The sequence below is a fragment of the Triturus cristatus genome, chromosome 2_2 (genome assembly GCF_964204655.1).
Source record: "Triturus cristatus chromosome 2_2, aTriCri1.1, whole genome shotgun sequence".
NCBI classification, from domain to species: Eukaryota; Metazoa; Chordata; class Amphibia; order Caudata; family Salamandridae; genus Triturus; species Triturus cristatus.
Genome location: NC_140582.1, coordinates 390,326,188 through 390,349,369, shown reverse-complemented (window position 1 = coordinate 390,349,369; position 23,182 = coordinate 390,326,188).

Here is a 23,182-nt window from a genome sequence, read left to right as displayed (position 1 = left end):
CTCAAAATGGAGTGTCTCCTAGGGCAAAGTTTCCCTCTCACTCTCCTTGTACCTCCTGACTCTGCATATGCGAGCAGGTACCTAGGCTCGCCATGCTCAACCTGAAGTGTGGTGGGGCGGCTCAAGGTGATGGCAGCCTCCTGGCTTTCTCCATGGGTCTTCTGCGTCTGCTCAGGGTTAGGTGAGGAAGAGGTTTGGGATATCTTCTCCGAGATCCACTCCTCCACCGTCTGTTTCTCCTTTTCTGTATCCAGTGTCTTCCTCTTCGTGCCCCGCTTTCACAACATCCTCAGGCTTTATTCCCACCCTGATTGGTTTGGCTGCCGGGATGACGATATCCATGGGGATTAATGTAGTGATAGAAGCATTAGAGGGCCTGTATTCTATTATTTCCTCCCAGCTTCCATATCTTTAGAGTGCCTCATAGTGCAAGAATGATGAGTCACTCGGCTCACTACTTTTGATTGGCCTTGCGGATATGGGCTTTGAACATAGAAGCCCACCAACGTTATAAAGAGGATTGGGAGCATGCCATTGACAGTCATCTGTTACCTCTTCCCCTTCCATCTCCGGGACCATACCTGTGCAACAAACTTCCAGTACAAAATATATGCTAGAAAGTATGCACACACCACTGCACTGTGGTGCAAAGGTGTGTGTGGCTCTTGGCAGCGTGATTGTGTGCCAGCGTTTGGGGTAGTAGCTTATTTTGTTAACAATAGTCCCTAGCTTATTTAAAGTTAGGAAGTAAACATTCAACATAGACTTCGGTGAGACCTATGTGATTTCCTCCTGTGTCCAGCCGGACAGAGGAGCATTTAATCTTGATTATTTGAGAAGATATAGGTAAAATAGGGAAGGGCTGATGAAAACAAGGGCACAGTCCTGTACCAAGTTTCCAAAAGAAAGAAGAAGGAGAAAGGCAATTGTTAACAATAGTCCCTAGCTTATTTAAAGTTAGGAAGTAAACATTCAACATAGACTTCGGTGAGACCTATGTGATTTCCTCCTGTGTCCAGCCGGACAGAGGAGCATTTAATCTTGATTATTTGAGAAGATATAGGTAAAATAGGGAAGGGCTGATGAAAACAAGGGCACAGTCCTGTACCAAGTTTCCAAAAGAAAGAAGAAGGAGAAAGGCCAAGAAGTTAGAGGCAATTATAAATTAATAACAGGCAAACACATCTTGGAGCAACAAAAGGGGGCTTACATTACAATGAGTGACTTTCAGTTAAGCTCTCTCCAATAGTAACCACAATACATTTAAACAATTGCCATAATGTGGAACTATTCAAATAAGTCGACGTAACGTTTCGATCCCAAGCTCCTATTATACAGGGATCATCATCAGGACCACAAGATATCTCAACAGAGTAATGCCTGGTAGATTTAAAACGCCTATGAGTAGTGTGTCACGGGGAAACAAAGGAAAAAAAATGGAAAAAATACAAAGGAAAAATTACACAAAGTCAGCATTTGCGTACTCAGAATTAACAGGTACACTGTCATTTTGTGCTCAGGAGTGGCGCCGCATGTGGTAATGGTGAGTTGAATAAAAAGAAAAAAGAAGAACCATTTGGGCGACACCTTTGTATTTGAAAACCGATATGCAACAGGTGGACACGTGAGGAGTAATTCTTGTGAGATGATGATGCATGCGAATAGACAGTTTGGCGACACGTCCGTAGTGCGCATCGAAGTTAAAATGGGTGAAAGGTGCCGAGTAATGCTTGTTAATTGATGATGCATGCGAAACAACGGCGGTTGGTGTGCCGCGCTTACTCGTGCGTGTGGACCGTATCACAATCAGGGTTCATTGTGCATAAGAACGGGATGGGTTGAAGTGGTAGTTACCTCAGTGGGAGAGGGGAAGGGAAGTAGATCTCAGGGGAGTAGCGCCTTCCTGCTCCAATTTAATCCGGGTTGGACTGGGCAGTGGAGTAGCTGAATCTAAAACCACACGAGGGTTATAAAGGAAATAGGTGGAGTGGCCTCAAGGGGTTAGTATAATGAGCCTTCTTACCGCTTCAATCGGGAGTCAGGGGAATACGTCTGAGTCTTGGGAGACAGCTGGTGGTGCTGTCTGTATGAAGTTAGCGCTGATGGCGGGAAAAAACAGGGAAAGGTGTTTTAAGGGATGAAACCAGCGAGGGAGAACTAATGGGGCACTGAATTTGAACGGACAGACTGCTTACCGGTTCTAGCATAGGGAGAAAACCGCGCTTTGAAATCAGGGTCTAGAAGCCGCGAATCGGCTAGAATTGAAGTGCATGGGAATGCTAGGGGTAGAAGAGAAGAGACAATGGGTTAACATGGGGGCAATGATGACTAGTCAGGCAGTGCTTAATAAAATCGGGGTGCTTCTATTGCGGAAAAGGCTTACCCTAAATCAGGACAATTGGCGAAATCTACCAGGCATTACTCTGTTGAGATATCTTGTGGTCCTGATGATGATCCCTGTATAATAGGAGCTTGGGATCGAAACGTTACGTCGACTTATTTGAATAGTTCCACATTATGGCAATTGTTTAAATGTATTGTGGTTACTATTGGAGAGAGCTTAACTGAAAGTCACTCATTGTAATGTAAGCCCCCTTTTGTTGCTCCAAGATGTGTTTGCCTGTTATTAATTTATAATTGCCTCTAACTTCTTGGCCTTTCTCCTTCTTCTTTCTTTTGGAAACTTGGTACAGGACTGTGCCCTTGTTTTCATCAGCCCTTCCCTATTTTACCTATATCTTCTCAAATAATCAAGATTAAATGCTCCTCTGTCCGGCTGGACACAGGAGGAAATCACATAGGTCTCACCGAAGTCTATGTTGAATGTTTACTTCCTAACTTTAAATAAGCTAGGGACTATTGTTAACAAAATAAGCTAGTACCCGTGGTCCTTAGTTACTCTTATCGGGTTCCCTTGTTACTTATACCAGCGTTTGGGGTAGGGCAGGACAGTACCATATCTTAGTAGATATAGCGCTTCCCTGCTCTCCCACTTTATCTTTCTCTCTGTCTCTATCTATCTCTCTTCCTCTCTCTCATACCGTGGAGCACAGGAGCTTTGGATGCTGAGCTATGTGTGATAGTTTTGTGAATCAGGGTCTACATCTGAACAAAGAACCATCATAATTACAAACTCGCCATCAAACTATGCAATGCAATCACCTGACCACCTTCTCTCACTACAAGCTTCAAATGAATCATAAAAAGCAAGTCCAGATAACTGATGGCCTCTGAAAAAAGTGCCACTCCTTAAAAAATGTCTCGCTTGAATAATACATACACACCCAGGCGATGTCAAAATTGGAAACTTAGGCAACACCCCTGCACCAACACAAATAGAAGCCCAGGCATAATGGAGACAGTATTGTCAATGATTTCCAGTAAGTTGTGAATACTAAAATTTATTTATTTGCCAAGTTTTATTTTAGCGCTGCCTGGACCCAGAGGTATCAGAGCGCTTTACATGAGGATCTGTGAAATTCCATATGTTACAAAAGCATAGTAAAACAATAAGAAAAAGAAGCAAAGTTACGGTGACGGCCAAGGGGGTGAACAAGAGCTGATCTCCTCTATAGCTGTCTAAGCAGCTCCACTGGGCATCAGACATATTGCTCGGTCTCCAATGTCAGGATGATGAATGCGGATTAATCTGAAAAAGTCAAATTCAAATGTGGGAGTTGGTGAGATGAGAACAACAGTCAAATCTAAGCCCAGGTGTGAGAGGGGGTCCTAGAAGGGGGCTAGCTTCCAGGGGTTTGAAGCCAAAAAGGCAATCACTAGCCAGGGATCTCCCAATCAGAACTTCTCACCAGGCAGCCATTTTGAAGCTACTTGAAAAGGTTCGTACCTGCCACATTTCCAGTAGCTAGATGATATGAGTCCTGGCCCCCCTATAAAGCAACAGGGGTATCGCAAGGCGGAGTGGATGTGCGCCATCATTAAGTCCTGCTTCCGGCCGCGGGAATTTAATACTACGGGATGTTCAAGAATGCGTTTATGGGCCATTATTTATTGCATAAAAACGCTCTGTGTTTTCAGAAAAAAAAACCCAATCCTCAGCACGTTCGGAGGGAGATTACAGGGTAAATGTAGTTCTGCAGAGTGTATAGCCAGCTCCATGTTCAACAGAGTCTCTCATCGAAGTCCCGATCTCCCAGGAGTTCTCTTCTCGGCAGCGGTGAGGCTGCAAACCAGTACGTGGGCCCCTCCCCCACCAACTGTGTCTGCCTCGTACTAATGTTGCATGCAGGATAGGTCCTCCGCGATGGCAGTCTTTCACTATAGGGGGTAACCGGTTGTGATGTACCTTGGGATCAGAGCAAAAAACAAAACTTGATGCGGCGGAATTGATCAAACAACAAAAGTAGTTTGTAAACCTGAAGGAAACCTTAATTAATCCCTCAATGGAGAAATAATCTCTTCAAAACCATTTATCTTGTTAGGAAAGCACTCACACTGGTCTGAGATCCAGATGTTTATCTCTATGCATCTGTTTGTTGAAAAGCATATCAAATATCTACATTTACATACGAAAAAATGGTACACAAAAATATGATACGAAAAAGATTAATACAAAAAATTAATACAAAAATGATATACAAATAAGTTTGACATACATAAACAATCGTATAATGTATTTTATCTCACAAACAGAATCCTTGGGGATCGGAGCCAGTTGTAGGGAAAAGGAAGATAGCGGATTGATTCCGCTTTAGGAAAGCCGCCTGCCGCCGCCCTATCCTCGGAGCCCGGTTGAACCGCCGCTTCTCCCACTGCCGCATCCACCAATGGTTAAATGAGAGAACGACGAAGCCGTAGCAGATGGAAAGGATCAACAGGGACATTTGCCGAGGTCGAAAAGCGGAAAAATAAAGAATTCAATACCGGCGGCCGTTTCTAGCTGCTATTGGTGTACCGCATATGTCGAATTACGCAGTCAAGCATAGCGGTGTACTGCGGTCGTGCGGTGCGGTGGTTCTTAACCCGACCGCTATCACAGGCGCTACCGCTGAGCACCGGTAGCAAAGGGGGCAATGCTTGGACGCGAAGCGGCCGGAGGGGAGTTTACACCCGGCCGGGCACTGACTGGAAGAAGGGAATGGCTCCGCCGCACACCAACAGACGAGGACGAGCGGAGGTCCCTACGGAAGCGGGGGATCCTGCTGAAGCTATGGATGTTTTGGAGGCACAGGATGGCGGCAGGGACCTCCGTGACCCAGCATCAGCGGGAGAAGCGCTGGTAAGAGAGGCAGCACACAGGGGTGAATGTAACGGGGTAGTCTAGGTTCTGGCAATGTTACCGGCCTCCAGGTGCGGAAACCCATTATGAAACTTTTGCGCTCTGGGAAGGCAATGGCGCTTCTCCGATCCTGCGGTTCAGAGACTGCCATTCCTGGCTTTCAAATGGCCGAGGTACTTAATGCTGCTATTCATGAGGGCTTGGGGAATGTTGAAGACTCTGCTATGCCTACAACCCCTATTAATCCATCCAATCAAAAATTCAGCAGCAGTAGTGAACTTCAAGTTATATATCCAGATTCAAATGTGGCAGAACCTATTCACGAGAAAGCTGCGGAACCAGTTTCCTGTTCTGTCAATACTATTATCGTCAATGCAGGTCAGACCTTAGAGCCCACTGGGTCAACCACAAGGGAATCCAAATTTTTTCCGGACATGTATTAGCGGGGGAGAATGGTGAGAACCGCGAGAATTCCGAGCCGACTAGTGCTCTTAGCGGTAATGGATACAATACTTGGTCTAACAGTGCAATAAAAACCGGACAGTCCGAACGCTCGGACCTCCTTTTCAACATGGCCCGGGGAATGCTGTGGATGCATGGGGGCAAGATGCTCTACCTAGCTCTAATAGTGAAATAGGGGTCTCCAATAGTCCAAAAATTACCACACCGGAGGGGTGGAGAGCCCCAAATTAAAAGGCGCTAAAACAGTTGTGGCAGGCAAAGGTGGCAAGGGCCGGGGCGCTGGAGCTAAGATACAGCTGATAGAGGCATCGGGCCATCGTAAGGGAAATGCAAGTCCTCCAAAGGTTGGTCCGGAGTTAAGCCCATTGCTGAAATGGGTTTCCTCTAAAGGCGAAGTAAAATCTATTATTTCAAGGTTTTCCAATCCGGGGATCCCTAGTAATACTCTAGTGGCTACTACAGACAATGTATGCCCAGAACTGGCAGCAAGCAATTTAGAGGCGTCTTCAGATATTCGTAAGGGCGCTAAAGACCTGGTTGGTCAGGGCAGTTCACAAATTGGGAGTGATGGGGGTCAAGACTATTTTCAAACATCAATAGCCATGGAACCTATGGAAGCAGCACAAGATCCGAAGGATACCTCACTTACTTCTGCAGTTTTACCCATACTGTCTCCCACTATACCCCTGTCAACATCTATCTCACTGACGCCTACAGGAGAAACTCGGAGCTCCGTTAGAGACTTTGCGGATGAAGAACCTTCTCTCTCTAGAATTATGCAAGCACTCGCAATTCAGAGGGCTAAAGCTCAAGATTACTACCAGCAGGTCAAGGTCGATAGTATCGAGATTAAGCAAGCTTTGTCTCAAGTGACTGTCAAGGTCTCTCAGCTGACTTCGGAGGTGTCTGATCTCCAACAACGGGTGGCTGCAGTAGAGGAGGTCAACTCCCACACTGTAAATCTGGTTAAGACACAAGACTCTCAAATGAGTGCTATGCAATTCAAGATTGAAGATCTTGAAAACCGGCAGCAGCGTCAGAACCTAACGATTCTTGGCATTCCGGAAGGCAGTGAAGGCTCTGACCCACGGGCTTACATCGTAAATCTTTTTTAGAAAGCTTTCCCAGACTTAGCAGACTGGGACATGGATTTGCAGGTTCAGCGAGAGCATAGACTGCCTCTATTTTTATCTGAAAGCGGCCTATCCAGATCCAATTTTGCAAGGCCAATACTTGTGTTTTTGGGCAATTTTTTGCTCCGCCAAGCAATATACTTTAAGGCGCGTCCATCGGCCCCTGTCAAAGTAGATACCTTGTCTATTTTTGCGTGCTCAGACCTGTGTAAATCAACCATGGATAAGCGATGGCAGCTTCGGCAGCTTATGGACCCTTTGAAAGGTGTATGCACACAGGTTTTTCTACAGGAACCGGCCCGCCTAAAAATTGTCAAGGTTGGTCGTACACACATTTTTTTCAATGAACAAGAGGTTAAACAGGCACTCTCTAAGTGGCAGCCTTCTGCAAAAAACTGACCAGACTTTTGGCGGGGGTTTTCTTTTCTTCGTGATCTCGGGCCAATAATTTTAAATTAAGTCTGAATAAGATTTCTGCCTCTAATAGTATCGCTTAGATATGTTGCCTTTTTGGCTCTTCTTTCTCTTTCTTCTTTTTTTCTCTCATTACTTAATGATAGTTTTTTTCACATACTTAGCTTCGGGTGGTGTGGGTGGGATGCGGCGGGCTCAGGAAGGTTCTTGGGGATGGGGGTCAGGGTGGCGTCTTCTGTATGCTGTCACACAAGGACAGCAAGTGAGGGGGTCATTCCTTTTCTCAGATATGGGGTGGGGGATGGGAACGGTGGGTGGGTGGGGGTGGGGGTAACAGGGAGGGAGAGGTATAAATAGCCAAAACGTAGTTAGAATCACACAGATAGAGCACAGGAGTAAGGAACTCTCATTTTTGGGGATGGAGATTGGTATGAATATACAAAAGTTGTACAATGCCTTGTGTTAAATGTATGTGTCAGGGCTCAACCAGACCAGCAAAAGAAGATTGGTAACAGAAGAACTTAAGGTATTTAAACCTCAAATAGTTGTGCTAGCTGAAACACATCTGGCTTTTAAGGATAAAACCCTCTTCAAACAGCTTGGTAATGATTTACTCAACTGCACCTCACATTCAGTGTCTATTCGAGGTGTGGCTTTATTGAAGTCTAAACTATGTGTAGCAACAGTGGCACAGACTTTAGCTAACTCTAAAAGGAAGATAGGCAATTGTTCAACTTTTGATTCATAGCTGCAAGATTACTATAGGTATGGTTTATGATCCCAATATTGACTGCCCGGAGGTTATCTCTTTTTTATGTTCTGAATTACTGGAATGGGAAGGGGATCTTATAGACTTTAACTGTATTTTAGACAAGAAAATTGATACTACGAACACTGTAGCACCAGTTCGAATGGCTCAGACAATGATGGCTATATTTGATCTACTTCATATACATCAACTGGAAGAAGCTTGGATAAAATTATGTCCTACTATACCAGGCTATACTTTTTTATCGAACCCGCATAAACAATATTCTAGAATTGACATGATATTTACTAATAAAGTTATGTTAGAAAATTCTTCCATGGAGGTTTGTCCGAAAATTACATCGGAACATAATCCCATCATGTTGATAGTCCAGCTTCAGTCTGGGGGAGAGAGTCAGCAAAGGAATAAAGAAAAAAAAGGAAAAATACGAAAAAAAAGAAAAAAAACAGAATCCTTGTTGCCCTAATTTTTTTATGGGGCTGCGATAAACAATTTTTTCAAACAACTATGGTTCACAACCCATGTCAAGATAACCCTTATGCCAACACCAATGAGTCTCAACCCCTATTCTTTTCTATCTTAGATGGTGCTGTAAATTTCCTTTTTATAAGAGTCAAAATTATAAGGGCTTCTTTTATCTATTAAGTCGACGCGTTTCAGCCCGATTCATCTGGGCCTCATCGGGACTGGGGGCTTTAAGGAAACCTAAAACACAAATAAGTGCGGTCCTTTATATTTACATATGCACACATATACAGATATATACAAGCTTTTACTCATAGATTTAGCACACCACTTAGAAGATCTCTTGTAAGCTTACTACACCAGATTATTTCTGTGGACAACGAAGAGCATAAGAAAATGTAGACACCATTTCATCATGTCTATCCACCATGTCGGTCTCACCCAATAGAGTGATGCAAGAAAGAAAAAATGTGTCTAATAAACAGAATAACTACTAAATTAGTAAGGAAGGATCTAGAGTTAATACCAAAAGGGCAAACATAGCCCAAGACACTATTATACACCGCCAAATGTGTCAAAATGCACCTAACTTATGGAGTGCAAGGAGAACCAGAGTATAAACAAAAGACTAAGGAAGGCTTCCAACCTCCATGACTCACCGATAGTGCTACATCTATCTGGACACAGTAAACTGTACCGGGGATGCAGGATCACTCTGTAGGAAGTAAATCTGGAAGAACATGAAAGATACTTATCAAATACTTTTGGCGCCGAACAGCGCGTATTGTGGACAAAAACGTGACCGTATGATGAGCTTTCTTTGAAGATGGACACTGTGGCATGAAGCAAACATACTCGATAAGTATCTTCCATGTTGTTCCAGATTTACTTCCTACAGAGTGATCCTGCATTCCCGGTACTGTTGAGTTGCAGTAGCGGTCCGTGGAGGGAGTTTGGTGAGGCAGTGAGGCGAGGCAGGGGAGGGGCAGGGTGGGGAAATGTAAACACTGGAATATGGATGAATGGAGGTAAGTACACATTTAAATAAATAAAATGAATTTTGTTGCGCGCGCTGCATCGCATTTTGCCTTTACCATCCTTATTTGTACATGTGTCAGCTGGACAACATCCAGGCATGTATGTGTCTTGTGCTGAGAAGTAGTTGCCTGAAAATGCCATACATCATATTTTAAGATTATGTCTCTTGTAGGCATCTAATGCTGCCATCCAGATTTAAACCCTCCATATTGTACAGTAATCCAGTATTAATGTTCATTTTTCAATGACTTGACCTAGCTTGTGCATCTGCTGGATGTAGGCACATGAATCTTTGAATGAGCACCCTGATGATGTTCTTGATAATTCATAGTATTCTGACATTTGTCCTCATGTAACTCCTCTGATGCCGTCTACTTAAATGATGTCATTAGCCATGCCTTCATGTAGCAGCTGTCACATTTTTGTTTGGGGTGAGATTCGTGAGTAGGGGTAAAATATGTACAGGTGTTATGTGGTATGTGGGATCCGCTCACCAAGAAGGGCGCAGGTTAGTGTGTGACCTAACCATCGAGCAGAGCACTATTGAGGTTGAGGAGTCTTGACACTTGTAGAAACCCAAATGCTGTGCCTGGAGTAATGTGACAAGGTGTACACAGTTGGCTTGAGTACAACAGTGACTTAGCATAGTAGCCTTCATAAAGATGGTTGTGAAATGACAAAGGTGTCTTTAAAAGTTTATGTATGCATCCAATGTGATAATAGCATAGTGCACATTGAAGCTAGACTCCAAGACCGGGGCATGATATTACAATTTCGTGGATGATAGTTTCAACATAATGAGGTGTTAGAGGTTGTTGATGGGATCTTTATTAAGAATACATTTCTGAATGCATTCCATTTTACCGAAGTTCTGTGCCTTATCTTTTGCTGAAATCTCTATTGTTTTTTTCACCTTTCCTCCTCCTAAAGTGTGGCATAAATAAATGTGTTGAATGGTACTGCATATCTGAGGTATTCATATAGGTTTCCTACGTTAGTATTAGGCAATCTGGTACCAGAATGTCAGCCCTGTTCACACAAAAGTCTTCCAAGCACTCTGTAGAGAACCCCCTTCCTTGGTTCTGAAGAATGTAGGGGCATATTATCAAGACAGGCGATAAAATTATTGCCGCTTTAGCGGCAGAAAACTGCCGCTAAAACGGTGATAATGGGCTTGAGAATATGCTCTATGGAATTCCAATTGAAGCTCAGGTTAGATGGCCTTCACATCTAACATGGGCTTCAATTGGAATTCCAGAGAGCATATTATCGAGCCCATTATCGCCGTTTTAGCGGCAGTATTCTGCCGCTAAAGTGGTGATAATGTTATCGCCTGTCTTGATAATATGCCCCGTAGAACTGAAAACAAAGCAGGGTGGTTTTGATCCAATTTTATACACATCTTCAAGAGAGGGGTTGGGAATCCTCTGTCTTACTTTTCGGAAACATTTTGGGCAGGTTCTCTTTCAGATGTCATTTCAAGCTGCTCTCCAGACAAGCCTTTGTACAAAGTGATGGTTCTCACAGCATATAGCAAAGGGACTGGTCCCGAGCAGGAGTATCCAAAACATGGACACAATGAAGTGTGAGTTTTCTTTTGTCATTAGCCATCTTGAAGCAATAATTAAAGGCCATCAAAATTAGGTCCCTGCCTAGAAACTTCCTCACCTTGAACAACTAAAATTATAGTCCACCCATCTACCAAAAGGCAGTCCTCAGGTAAATTTCTAAAACAATCCCTGCCTCCCTCCTCTCCACTTCTGTGTTTGGATCTGAAGTCTCCAGCAAAAAAATGAAGCCAATGCTCTTCCTCTCTCTGGAGTAATAGGTTCACTTTCTCCATCTTGTGCCATGATGAACCACAAGCATCCAAAATAGATCTTTTTTTTTATTTAGCCATAAGTATAATACAATACAAAAATGAAGAAACATAAAAATAAGACATAAGTATCATGTAGAGTAAAAACTATCAACATAATTCAAATCGATAAATCACTCAGTTATAGCCATTAAAAAAAAGAGAGAGAAAAGAAAAAAAAGAAGGTAAAGATATAGTACTATATGGAGTATCAGGCAACAGAGTGAAGAAAAAAAGGAAGAGAGAAAAGAAAAAGGAAAAAAGGGGAATAAGAGAGTCAGAACACTATTTCAGAATTGGGATAGAGGGAGGATAATGACAGAATACAAGACAACAGTAAAATGTTAATCCCATTGGAGACTGTACCAGAGCCTTTTAAATTTTAAATAAGAACGTGGGCCTCTAGCCTTGGCTAGAGCAAGTTCCATTTCATACACTTGTCTGAGTAGGGCCCAGACTTTGTTTCCGTTTGGACTTGTGCTGTTAATCCAAACTCGGGCTATACATAAGCGGGCACATGCTATGACAATTGAAGCTAGCAGGCTCTTGTGGCTAGCCGCATCGCGTATGGTCCCCAGGACTTTTTCCCTTCAGTAAGTTGAACACTATAGCCGTGGAGTAGTGTAAGTATGGAAGATACATCTCTCCAGAATATATTAAGCCTTGAACAGGTAGCTAACATGTGCTTTAGATTTGCAGCAAAAACTTGGCATTTTGGAAAGAATAATTTGGGCGAAAATTGGGACGTAGCCCATTTAGAGATGAGCCCCGGTGTAGAGTACAACATGAAGACTGTCCGGTGTTGTTGTAATTTCAGATTGACAGAGGCTATAGCTCGGTCAACAGTGTCCAATGAGGACTGAATTTCCATGCCTGCTATATCGGTTTGAAAAAGCTGGCTTAAATTCTGAGCTATCTGCAAGCTATCATCGCTTACAGCTGCAAGCAGTTTCTGATAGACTGTACGATAGTGCCTCAGCCGTAGGTCAGATATAACGCCAATAATATTTCTGAGGGGCTTGACATTTCTAATAGCCTCTGGCCTCACAGGAAGTAGTCCTTAACTTGCAGAAATGTAAAATATTTACTCTGTGAAACCCCAAACTCGTCTTTCAGAGCTGCAGAGTATCAAAATCCAGTCCATCATACAGCTGTCCAAGTCGGTTAATGCCCTTATGCTGCCAGCCTCTTCCGGTGTGGTCATGAAATATGTTGGGCAGCATAGGGTAGCCTCATAACACCGTATACTGGTGCAGCAAGGGCAGAGAGTACTCATTGCAGATATCTTGCCAGATCCTGGTGATGTCTCTAATTACCTTGAACCTGACTCGCTTGAAGTAAATAGGATCAGAAGTCTTATACAGCATGAACCCAGTGACTGGTCCGCAGGTTAGCTGATATGATAGCCAAGCTGTGCCAGCCTCAGGCCCACTGAGCAAGCTTCGAATCCAACCAACAAATACAGTAAAGTAAAGCTTAAAGTCTGTGAGCTTGAAAGCCCCTTGTTTGTAAGATAATTTAATATACCTGAGAGCCCTCCCAGCCTATCTATATCCCCATATATACCTACCTATAGCACTGTGTAAGCACTTAAAGAAACGATATAAATATAAAAATTTGGGAAGAATATTCATTTTAACTATGTTGCATCTTCCCTATAAGCTAAGAGGGAGCCGATGCCAACTATGAAGTGTGGTCGAGACTCTTTTAAGAAGTGGCTCATAATTCGAAGTGACCACATCGTCTCTTTGACTACTAAGAAGAACTCCCAGGTAGGTAGCCGTTCTTATAACCCCAAATGATACAGGCACCATTTCAGGTTGAAATTTTAAAATTGTCTGGCTCTTAGTCAGTTTTCATTCTAGGCCACAGAGACATACTGGAGAAATCCTTACATTTTGCAACACATGCCTTATAAAAGGCTCAATATAAAAGGCGAGCAGTAGAGGGGATAGTGGACATTCCTGCCGTGTGCCCCTTTGAACTGAAAAGTGCGCTGATGAGAGACCGTTCAGCTTAACTGTTGCCACCGGGTTTTTATACTGTTTCTGGACAGACGAGATAAACCTGGGACCGAGGCCAAATTTTGACATAGTGAGCCAGAGTGCTTCCCAGGCAACTCAGTCAAAGCCATTTTCGGCGTAGAGCATAACCATCTCTTTATATATTTATTTAGTTTGTCAGAGACGTCAAAGGCAGCGATAGCTGGGTTGATGTGAGCCGCCGTGTCTCTACCAGGGACAAAGACATGCTGTTGCTCCGAGACTAACTGATGAATAAAAGGAGTCAGATGTGAGGTCTAGATTTTGGAAACGATTTTGGTGCTGGCATTGATCAATAATATAGGCGATAAGAGCCTCTGTCCTCTACTGGTTTCCCCTTCTTAGGGAATGCCACAATGTGGGTGACACTCCAAGATGCAGGGGCGTAAGCCCCATTAATGATGTTAGTAAGTAATTCAGTAAAGACAGATACCAAGATGTCCCTGAAAGTTAGAATTCAAGTGGAATAGTGTCTTCACCAACCAAATGATACAGGCACCATTTCAGGTTGAAAATGTAAAATTGTCTGGGTCTTAGTCAGGTTTAATTTATATCTGGAAAAAGAGCCGAAGGACTCAGCCTCTCGTGTAATTTCAACTATAGCATCGACTGGATTAGAAGAGAAGATGGCGATGTCATCCGAATATGTAGTCAGTTTTAATTCTAGGCCACAGAGACATACTGGAGAAATCCTTACATTTTGCAACAAATGCCTTATAAAAGGCTCAATATAAAAGGCGAACAGTAGAGGGGATAGCGGACATCCCTGCCGTGTGCCCCTTTGAACTGAAAAGTGCGCTGATGAGAGACCGTTCAGCTTAACTGTTGCCACCAGGTTTTTATACTGTTTCTGGACAGAAGAGATAAAGCTGGGACCGAGGCTAAATTTTGACATAGTGAGCCAGAGTGCTTCCCAGGCAACTCGGTCAAAGCCATTTTCGGCATCGAGAATAACCATCTCTATATATTAATTTAGTTTGTCAGAGACGTCAAAGGCGGCGATAGCTGGGTTGATGTGAGCCGCCGTGTCTCTGCCAGGGACAAAGCCATGCTGTTGCTCCGAGACTAACTGATGAATAAAAGGAGTCAGATGTGAGGTCAAGATTTTGGAAACGATTTTGGTGCTGGCATTGATCAATAATATAGGGCGATGAGAGCCTCTGTCCTCTACTGGTTTCCCCTTCTTAGGGAATACCACAATGTTGGTGACACTCCAAGATGCAGGGGCGTAAGCCCCATTAATTATGTTAGTAAGTAATTCAGTGAAGACAGGTACCAAGTTGTCCCTGAAAGTTTTGTAGAATTCAAGTGGAATAGTGTCTTCACCAACCGCCTTGCCTAAGGGTAGAGATCCGATTGCATCCAACGACCTCACCCAGCTCCATGTCTTTTTTACCATAGTGCAGACTCCAAAGGGTCGAGGCAGACATCAGATGCACCCCCTCCTTGAACACCTTCAGGAAGACCCTCAAGACCTGGCTCTTCAGCTAAACATATCTGCGGACCCCGCTCTCAGCGCCTTGAGACCCTCATGGGTGAGTAGTGCACTTACAATTCCCTGATTGATTGATTGATTGATTGATTGATTGATTGAGGCTCGGCAAAGCACTCTCCTGCATATAATCTAGAGCATTGTGTTTATTATAGGGGGCTGACTAACAGTATACATTGGCGTAAAATAATCTAAACTGTATCCAGTGGTCAATTATAAGATAGACCGTCTGCCCCTGATATTAATTTAATGTAAGATCTGGCCCTCTGATCAGCGATCTGAGTTACCAACAAGCGACCAACCCTCTCCCCGTACTCATATTGCAGAGTTTTATACTTATGATAATTGGTGGCAACTTTATCAATTAGCCCTCTATTAAGGTTAGCTCGCGCTTCTATAAGCCGAAGGTATATTGAATGATCCGCTACGTCCCTTACTACAATAGCTCTTGCATGTTGTCGTTCCAAATCTAGGTAGACCCAGTGCTCCTGCCCTGCCTCCTGGATTACATGCTGGTTCTGTGTTAAAATATACTGGAGAGTGGCCCCTCTAACATAAACTTTCATAAGGTCCCATAAGTGTAGCAGTTGAAGCGGTGCCCCTATTATTTTCTAAGTACTCCCCAAGTATTCTTCGGATATATGCCTATAACTCTAAGTTGCTGAGTAGGTGTCTAGGAAATGAGAAAGCTCGGGAAGGTTCTCTAAACCCCAGCTGAGTCTGCAGAGTTAGCATAACTGGGTTGTGATCGGATGTAATTTTGAGGCAAACCTCTATACGTGCCTTTTCCAATGAGGTTCGATTAGTAAAGATCATGTCAATTCCAGAGTACTGTTTATGTGGGGATGAGTAGAACGTGTAGCCTGGCGACGATGAAAACAGTCCCCGCCAAGCATCATCCAGTTGGTGTATATGAAGAAGTTCAAGAATAGCCGCCCTAGTCCTGACCATTCTGGCCCGAGTTTTGGTATTAGTAGTGTCTATCTTCGATGCAGTTGAAATCCCCCATAACTTTCAGATCCCCAGCCCACCCCAGTAGCTCTGAGCTTAAATAATTGCAAACGTCGGGGCAGTCAGTATTAGGGCCGTATACCACATAGATCATAGTCTCACACCCTGAAATGAGCAACTGAGCTACTGTCCATCTCCCCTTAGACTTGGCTAGTGTGTGTAAGACTCAAGCCGCAAGGTCACTAGTTTTCAATATGGCAACCCCTCGAATAGAGACTGTCTGTGAGGTACAAACAAGTGTATTGAAACCAAGTTGTTTCAGCTGAGATCTATCCTTGTATGTAAGGTGAGTCTCAGTAAGGCCCAATAAGTGAGGTTTGAACACACGGAGTTTCTCCCCAACTAATTTACACTTTCTGGCCTGGATCAGCTCCGTGACGTTCCAACACATAAATTTTAGGTCAGACATCTCCCCCTTATTCCATCCTCTTCCCCATTTTGTTCTACCAGTGAATATCTAGCTATTAAGTGGCTATTTAACACCCACCCTACCCTACCCCCAACCCCATCGCTCCAGCAGATTGACAAGGAGCCACTATCTTCCGATGCCCACCTATGCCTACCCTAGCTAAACCCCTCAATGCCTACAGAAAGGAATCATCCCCTTTCCCTGCTGTCATTAACTGACAGCCTTAAGAGAATGGAGATCCGTGGAGCCCCCAGCCACCACCTCCTTCCCCCACCTGTATATTTGAAATTGTCCCAAACAAAGAGTAGTGAGAGATGGGCGTCTCTGTGTCCCCTAGGAATGCCTCCTTCTCTTTTAAGATCAACTGCTAGTTTCATACTGCCACTTTGCAAGTGCCTGTTTGGCATCTAATTTAGTATAGAAAAAATGTGAGTGTCCATCCTTAATAACCTTGAGATGGGCTGGTTCCTGCAGAAAAACTTGTGAGCAGACTGCCTTGAAGGGAATCATTAGCTGATACAACTTTCAACATTTGTCCATTGTGGATTTACACAAATCTGAGCATGCAAACATATGAATTGAATCCCACTTGACTGGAGTGGAAGGGCGATCTGTCACATAGATTGCTTAGCGTAGCAAAAAGTTGCCCAGATATACCAATATAGGCCATTAAAAAGATGACTTGGCTTTATTCCCTTGAGAGAGAATTGGAGGCAGTTGATGCGCCCGCTGTACCTGTGATTCCATGTCCCAGTCTGCCAAATCTGGAAATGCTTGCTGGAAAAGGGTGTCAATGTATGTCCGTGGGTCGGAGCCTTCCCTCCCTTCTGGTATGCGGAAGATCCTCAAATTCTGTCGATCTTGGCGATTTTCGAGGTCCTCAACTTTCGCCTGTAGGAATGCTAGCTGAGTCTCTTGAGTTTTAGTCACTCTCACAGTGAATGTGTTAACTTCTTCCACTGCTGCAACCGGTTTTTGTAAATCTGTGACGTCTGAAGATAGTAGAGCAACCTTGGTGGTCACGTCCGTCAATGTTTGTTTAATCTCTCTGCTATCTGTTTTGGCTTGCAAATAGTATTCTTGGGCCTCTGCTCTCTGGGTGACTAATGCCAGCAAGATTGTAGACAGGGAAGGTTCCTCACAGTCTGCAGGATTCGATCCCTTAGGTGAATCTACCAGTTCTGGTGGTGCTGGCGGTGGAGATAAAGAACTGGAAGATCCAGTAGTAGCTCTGCCTGGGTTCCCGTCCAGATTGTCCAATTGAGATAGTGGAGTGACAACATTAGAACAGGGGGGGAGAAAGTAACGGGTCTTCAACCTCAGCTGCCGCAGACTCCATATTGCCAGAATTAGACAGTCGAGAGATGATGGCCTTGAAGCCACACATTTACGCAAGGGACAAAGCCTGGACCTGCCTTTGTGCCACTCGAGGCAGAGTCCTTGAGTCGCCCGATTGAGGCAGTAACTGGAGGTTTGATGCAGCCATGACCCTTGCCTCCCTTGGCCACTCTTGTGGTTTTAGGACCTTTTGCCTTGGCGCCTTCCCTGACCCAATGGACTGCAGATTTTTGAAGCATTGGGCTCTGATGCCTCATTGGTGAAATTGGTTGATTCCGTTCGCTGAGCCATGTGCTGCGCCTGAGCGCAAGTCTGTATATCTATAGAGGGATGAATAGGATAAAGAAAGCCAAGGGCTGCAGCAGTCTCCGGCCGGAGGTTGGTACTACCTGAGTTTGATTGTTGCTTCTGTCCTGATTCAAGTATAATGTCGATTTGAGGACAACCATCACCTGCACCCTGACTGCTCATACAGGGTTGCATTTGTAGTTGAGATTGCGACTGCATTTTTATAGGTGTGCCAGGTATATTACCAAATGTTGTAGATAGTCTATGAGAGACAGCTTCGGAATTAGGGCAGGCCGTTTTCCCCGGACAAATATCTTTTACCATGTCAGTGTCCATATTCACCATAGTAATTGAGGAAGATCCATTCGCCCTGCTGCCCCCCTGCTGTTCTGGATCCAAAGTTGATGATCCGGTAGCAACACAAGCAGGGGAGCCACCCTTCTCCCCTATTTTTCCTGGACAGCTGCAATCAGGACATCGGAATTGAGGTTTCTGAGCCGCAGGACCAGAGCAGACCGCCTGCCCTGGCAGAAAGCAGCAACTGAAGAAACGGTTTTCCCAGCTGGGAACCAAAGCAAAACGCTGCATCCAGGGGAGCAGCCGAGTCCTCAGCCACATCGCCATCAGCCCCGATAAGCCCCCTACTCGGGCGAGAAATCCCACGTCCTGAAGCAGGTACCTCCTCCACACGGCCGCGACCCTTCAAAGCAGTGAGCTGCTGCGGAGCCATTCCCTTGACAAATGCCACCGCCAAAGTCCAGTAGCAGTCGGGAGCCTGGATAATGGCTCCGGAGTCATAAGGCAAATGCAGATGCAGCAGGAGCCACGTTACTGATCTGCTAGAAAAGATGTGACTACGAACAGCCACTGAGCCAAGCAGGCACATCGAGCCTTCAGGTGTCCACAGCAGTCGCCGTTTAAGCAGTTAGTCCAATTATTTAACCATAAAGAGCAAGGGGACAAGCTTATTTCCCGGACTAAGCTCCCCTCGCCATTAAAATTTGATTTTCAAAAGTTTAGTATGTCTGAGGGTGAGGGGGGATGCCGAGGGCAGCGAAGTCCGCGGGAGAGGACTGCAGGCGGCGTCCTCTAAAGCGGAGTCAATCCGCCATCTTCCTTTCTGATGAGTACCAAAATAGATCTCACTGGTCCCAATACCCAGTCTCACACAACACTGAGTCCTGCTGTCCTACATGTGGTGCATGCAATGCATCGAGAAGTGGAGCCTTGTCAGGTCCCCAAACCAAGATACACTGCCTGATCCACGTGAAGAGTAAATACAATAAACAGTCTTGATCCAATTTCTTCATTTTAATCCAAAACGTTTTCATCATAATAATCCACAAGTTTTAAGAGATGCTCATCTAGGCTTTTCTCAACAGTAACTGTAAATTCACCATTCCTCATAGGTTAGTGTAGGTGGTGTGGGCCCAATGCATTTCGGGCACATTGCCTTTCCTCAGGCGTAAATATGATGCAAGAAAAATCACATCATAATCGGACTTTAAACAAAGCATGATTAAACGTTCCATTACAAATTAAACTATGGTTACATCATCCATGCCAAATGGTTGTACACTATTGCAAACTACACCCTACACCAGCCTTTTCATAAATAAGAAAACTGCCAATGGAAACCAAATATTTGTGTGAGACAAAAATGAAGTAATACTCAAAACAAACACCAAATGCATTGTATAACCAAACGTGCCCACATGCATGACCATTGTGTTTAGAAACATATTCTAACACAACCCCCTAAATACAAATTAGTGTGCTGTGCAGGCCTGGTCTGTGACCCCACGTTAATAAACAAAACTTTAATAAACAAAAACAAGAGTTGCAGCTAAAAGTTTATATTTCTAGTGACAGACTCAATTTACATATCGCAGTCAGTAAAGCCAACTAATCCATCCATTAAGGAGAGTACTGTTAGTGCAAACAAATGCATCCGGGATTTTAGGTTTAAAATGTGTGGTTAATTACATCATGTGCCACAAATCCAACTCATGAAATAAAAGAAATACTCCAGGAATGACGTGCACACTGAAACATCACAAACCATTGTGAGATAAATTAACATAAAGAGAAACCTCATGACTAAAATTAAATTTTAAAAACATGAGCCTAAACAAAAACAACAACAAATATTTCAAAATGAAACATGCAATATAATTACAGTCATATTAAAACACAAATACTACCCAAATATACATTAGTGAGAACAAAAAAAAGTAATTTATGTATGCATGAAACAACTAATGCATCCATCCTGACAATAGTGTGTGCTTATAGATATGATTTAAACGCAACAACATACACACAAATATGTTTCTAAGTGCCAGAAATGCTGCCCGCTGATACTCCTCATCCATCAAACTATGACCAAGTAGTGAACCTCCAGTACTGCTATTGCTACTTACACAGTTTTGACTACAAGTGTGTCGTGGGTGCAAGCTATCCAATGGATGGACAAAAGAAGAAGATTCATACATGGTGGTAAAATGCACAGCAATCTGCTAAAGTTTTGTTGTGATGAAGGCAATGTTTGTGGCATCCTACCTTGCGGCGCGTTCCGCTCATGGGCGTGTTAGAAATGCTTAGAGAATTGGAGCCTCGTCAGGTCCCTGAATCAAGAGGCCCAGCCTGATCCATGTAAAATGTAAATACAACCAACAGGTTTAATCCAATATCTCCATTTTAATCAAAAAGGATTTTTCATCATAATAATCCACAACTTCAAAGACATGCCGTAACAGGCTTTTCCCAACAGAAACAGGTGATTCCTCATTCCTCATAGGTCAGTGTAGGTGGTATAAACCCAATGCAGTTCGGGCACATTGCCCTTCGTCAAGGGTAACTAAGATACAGGAAACATCACATCATAATCGGACTTTAAACAACGCATGATTAAACATTACACTACAGAATTGAACATTGATTACTTCACTCATGCCAAATAGTAATAGAGCATTGCAAACTACACCATGCAACCCTCTCTTTTCGTAAATAACAAAACTGGCAATGGAAACCAAAGATAAGTGCGAAGCAAAAATGAAGCAACGTCTTACTCAAAAATAAATGCATCAGATAGCCAAATGTGCATACATGCTTGATCGTTGTGTTTAGAACCATTTTCTAACACATATAGTGCGCTGTGTGTGCCTGGTCTGTGACCCCACATTAATAAACACAACGTAAATAAACAAAAACAAGAGATGCAACTACTAGTTTTAATATCTAGTAATAATTGAAAAGACTCAATTTACATACCGCAGTTGGTAAAGCCGACTAATCCATCAGTTAAGAAGTGCTCTGCTAGCGCAAAGAACTGCGTCAGAGATATTTAGGTTTAAAAAGTGAGGTTAAATAGATCATGTGCCCTAAATCCAACTGGTGAAATAAAAGAAATACTCCTGAAATGACGTGCACACCGAAACACTACAAATCAATGTGTGATAAATGAAGATAAAGTGAAACCTCATGGCTTAAATTATAAAAACTTGAACCTAAACAACCAAAAATATATCAAAATTAAAGGTGCAATATAATTAAAATCAAACTAAAACACAAATTCTAAAAAAATGTTCATTTGTGGCAAAAATAAAAGCAATTTATATATGCATGAAAATAAGTAATGCAGTCATCATTACAATACTGTGTGCTTATGGATATGATATAAATGTAACAACATGCACAGTATTATGTTCAAAGCTGTTAACTGTTTGCTTAAATTACAGAAGTGCTGCCTGCCGATATTCCTCATCCATCAAAATATGTCCAAATAGTGAAAATCCAGTACTGCTATTGCTCCCACACCTCCTGTAACCATTCACACCCCACGTCAAATTGCATTCCCCAAGCCCCCATACCTTACTTCATACTTCTCTCTCCTACTCACCGAGCTATACCCATATATCCAGACTCTCCTTAGTTTTCCTACCAAAAACCCTCGATTGAAACTCTTTCTTGCTCGACGACGTACAGCACACCATCTTTTGTCACCTCTACTCCATTTCCCCCCCAAGAGGTTGGATACGCCCGCATGTGACTCTCCACCCCCCAAGATACCACCTATTCCCTGCAACCTGTCCTAAATTGGCAACCACACTTTATTAGCATCCCCACTCCATCCCATATGCATGTAGGGTGGGAGGGTAGACAAAATGTTCTTTTTGACAGCCCCCTGTCCTCCCAGTGGTGCTGAGAGTCAGGAAGAGGCTGGACACGCCCATCCTGACTCTTATATGCACTAAATGTAACCTGCTCCTTCCCCCCAAACAGTCTACCCTATGCCTATCCTGTTTATGCACAAGGGGAGACTGGTCTGCAACTGTACTCCCCCTGTGGCCATCATTGGAGCAGACTCTGTCCATGCACGTGTTGCAAATGCTTTGAGAAGTGCAGCCTCGTCAGGTCCCCAAACCAAGATACACTGCCTGAGTTACGTGAAGAGTAAATAAAATCAACAGTCTTGGTCCAATTTCTTCATTTTAGTCCAAAAATTGTTTTCATCATAATAATCCACACATTTAAAGAGGTGCCAATACTATTGTTTCTCAATGCACACATGCAAACACATATTCATTTCACATGCAAATGTGATTTCAGTGCATGGCTCTGGGTTTCACATCACACCAGAAACATGCACAAACGGACCAGTAAACTGCACTCACACTGACAGGACAAGGTTTCTGATCACATTTTAGATGAAAAAACACTGTACAGTGTAACCACTGCTCCCAGTGATACACCCAGGACATGGTCAAGATCAGAATCTGAATACAATAACTATTTGAAGAATGTGTTTATTGGAATGTTTTGTTATTTGAATACAGAGGGAATATGAGCTCTCTCTATCTTTATTTTGTCAATTGTTTCTGTGTCATTGTCATGGAGATTTAATTAAGTTCAGAGTAGATTAATTTTCAGACATGAGCTTTTCCATACTGAATGTACTTGCTGCTAATATGTGTCAGTGGTAGGCAGGGGCGTTAGCTAGTAATTAATATCCTTGTGAATCCTTTTTCTCCAGAATCCTGTTATACAAATAGCCAGAATCATACTCTTTTGATATTATTCATTAGCTGGCAAATAACAAATGAACTGATGCTGTGAATAGATTTTATGCAATTATATTTTGTGCAATGTCACATGCTGAACTGTTAGTACGAGAATTTCAGCAATAACAGGCGTTTGCGATGTAACATCAAATAGTGTTATT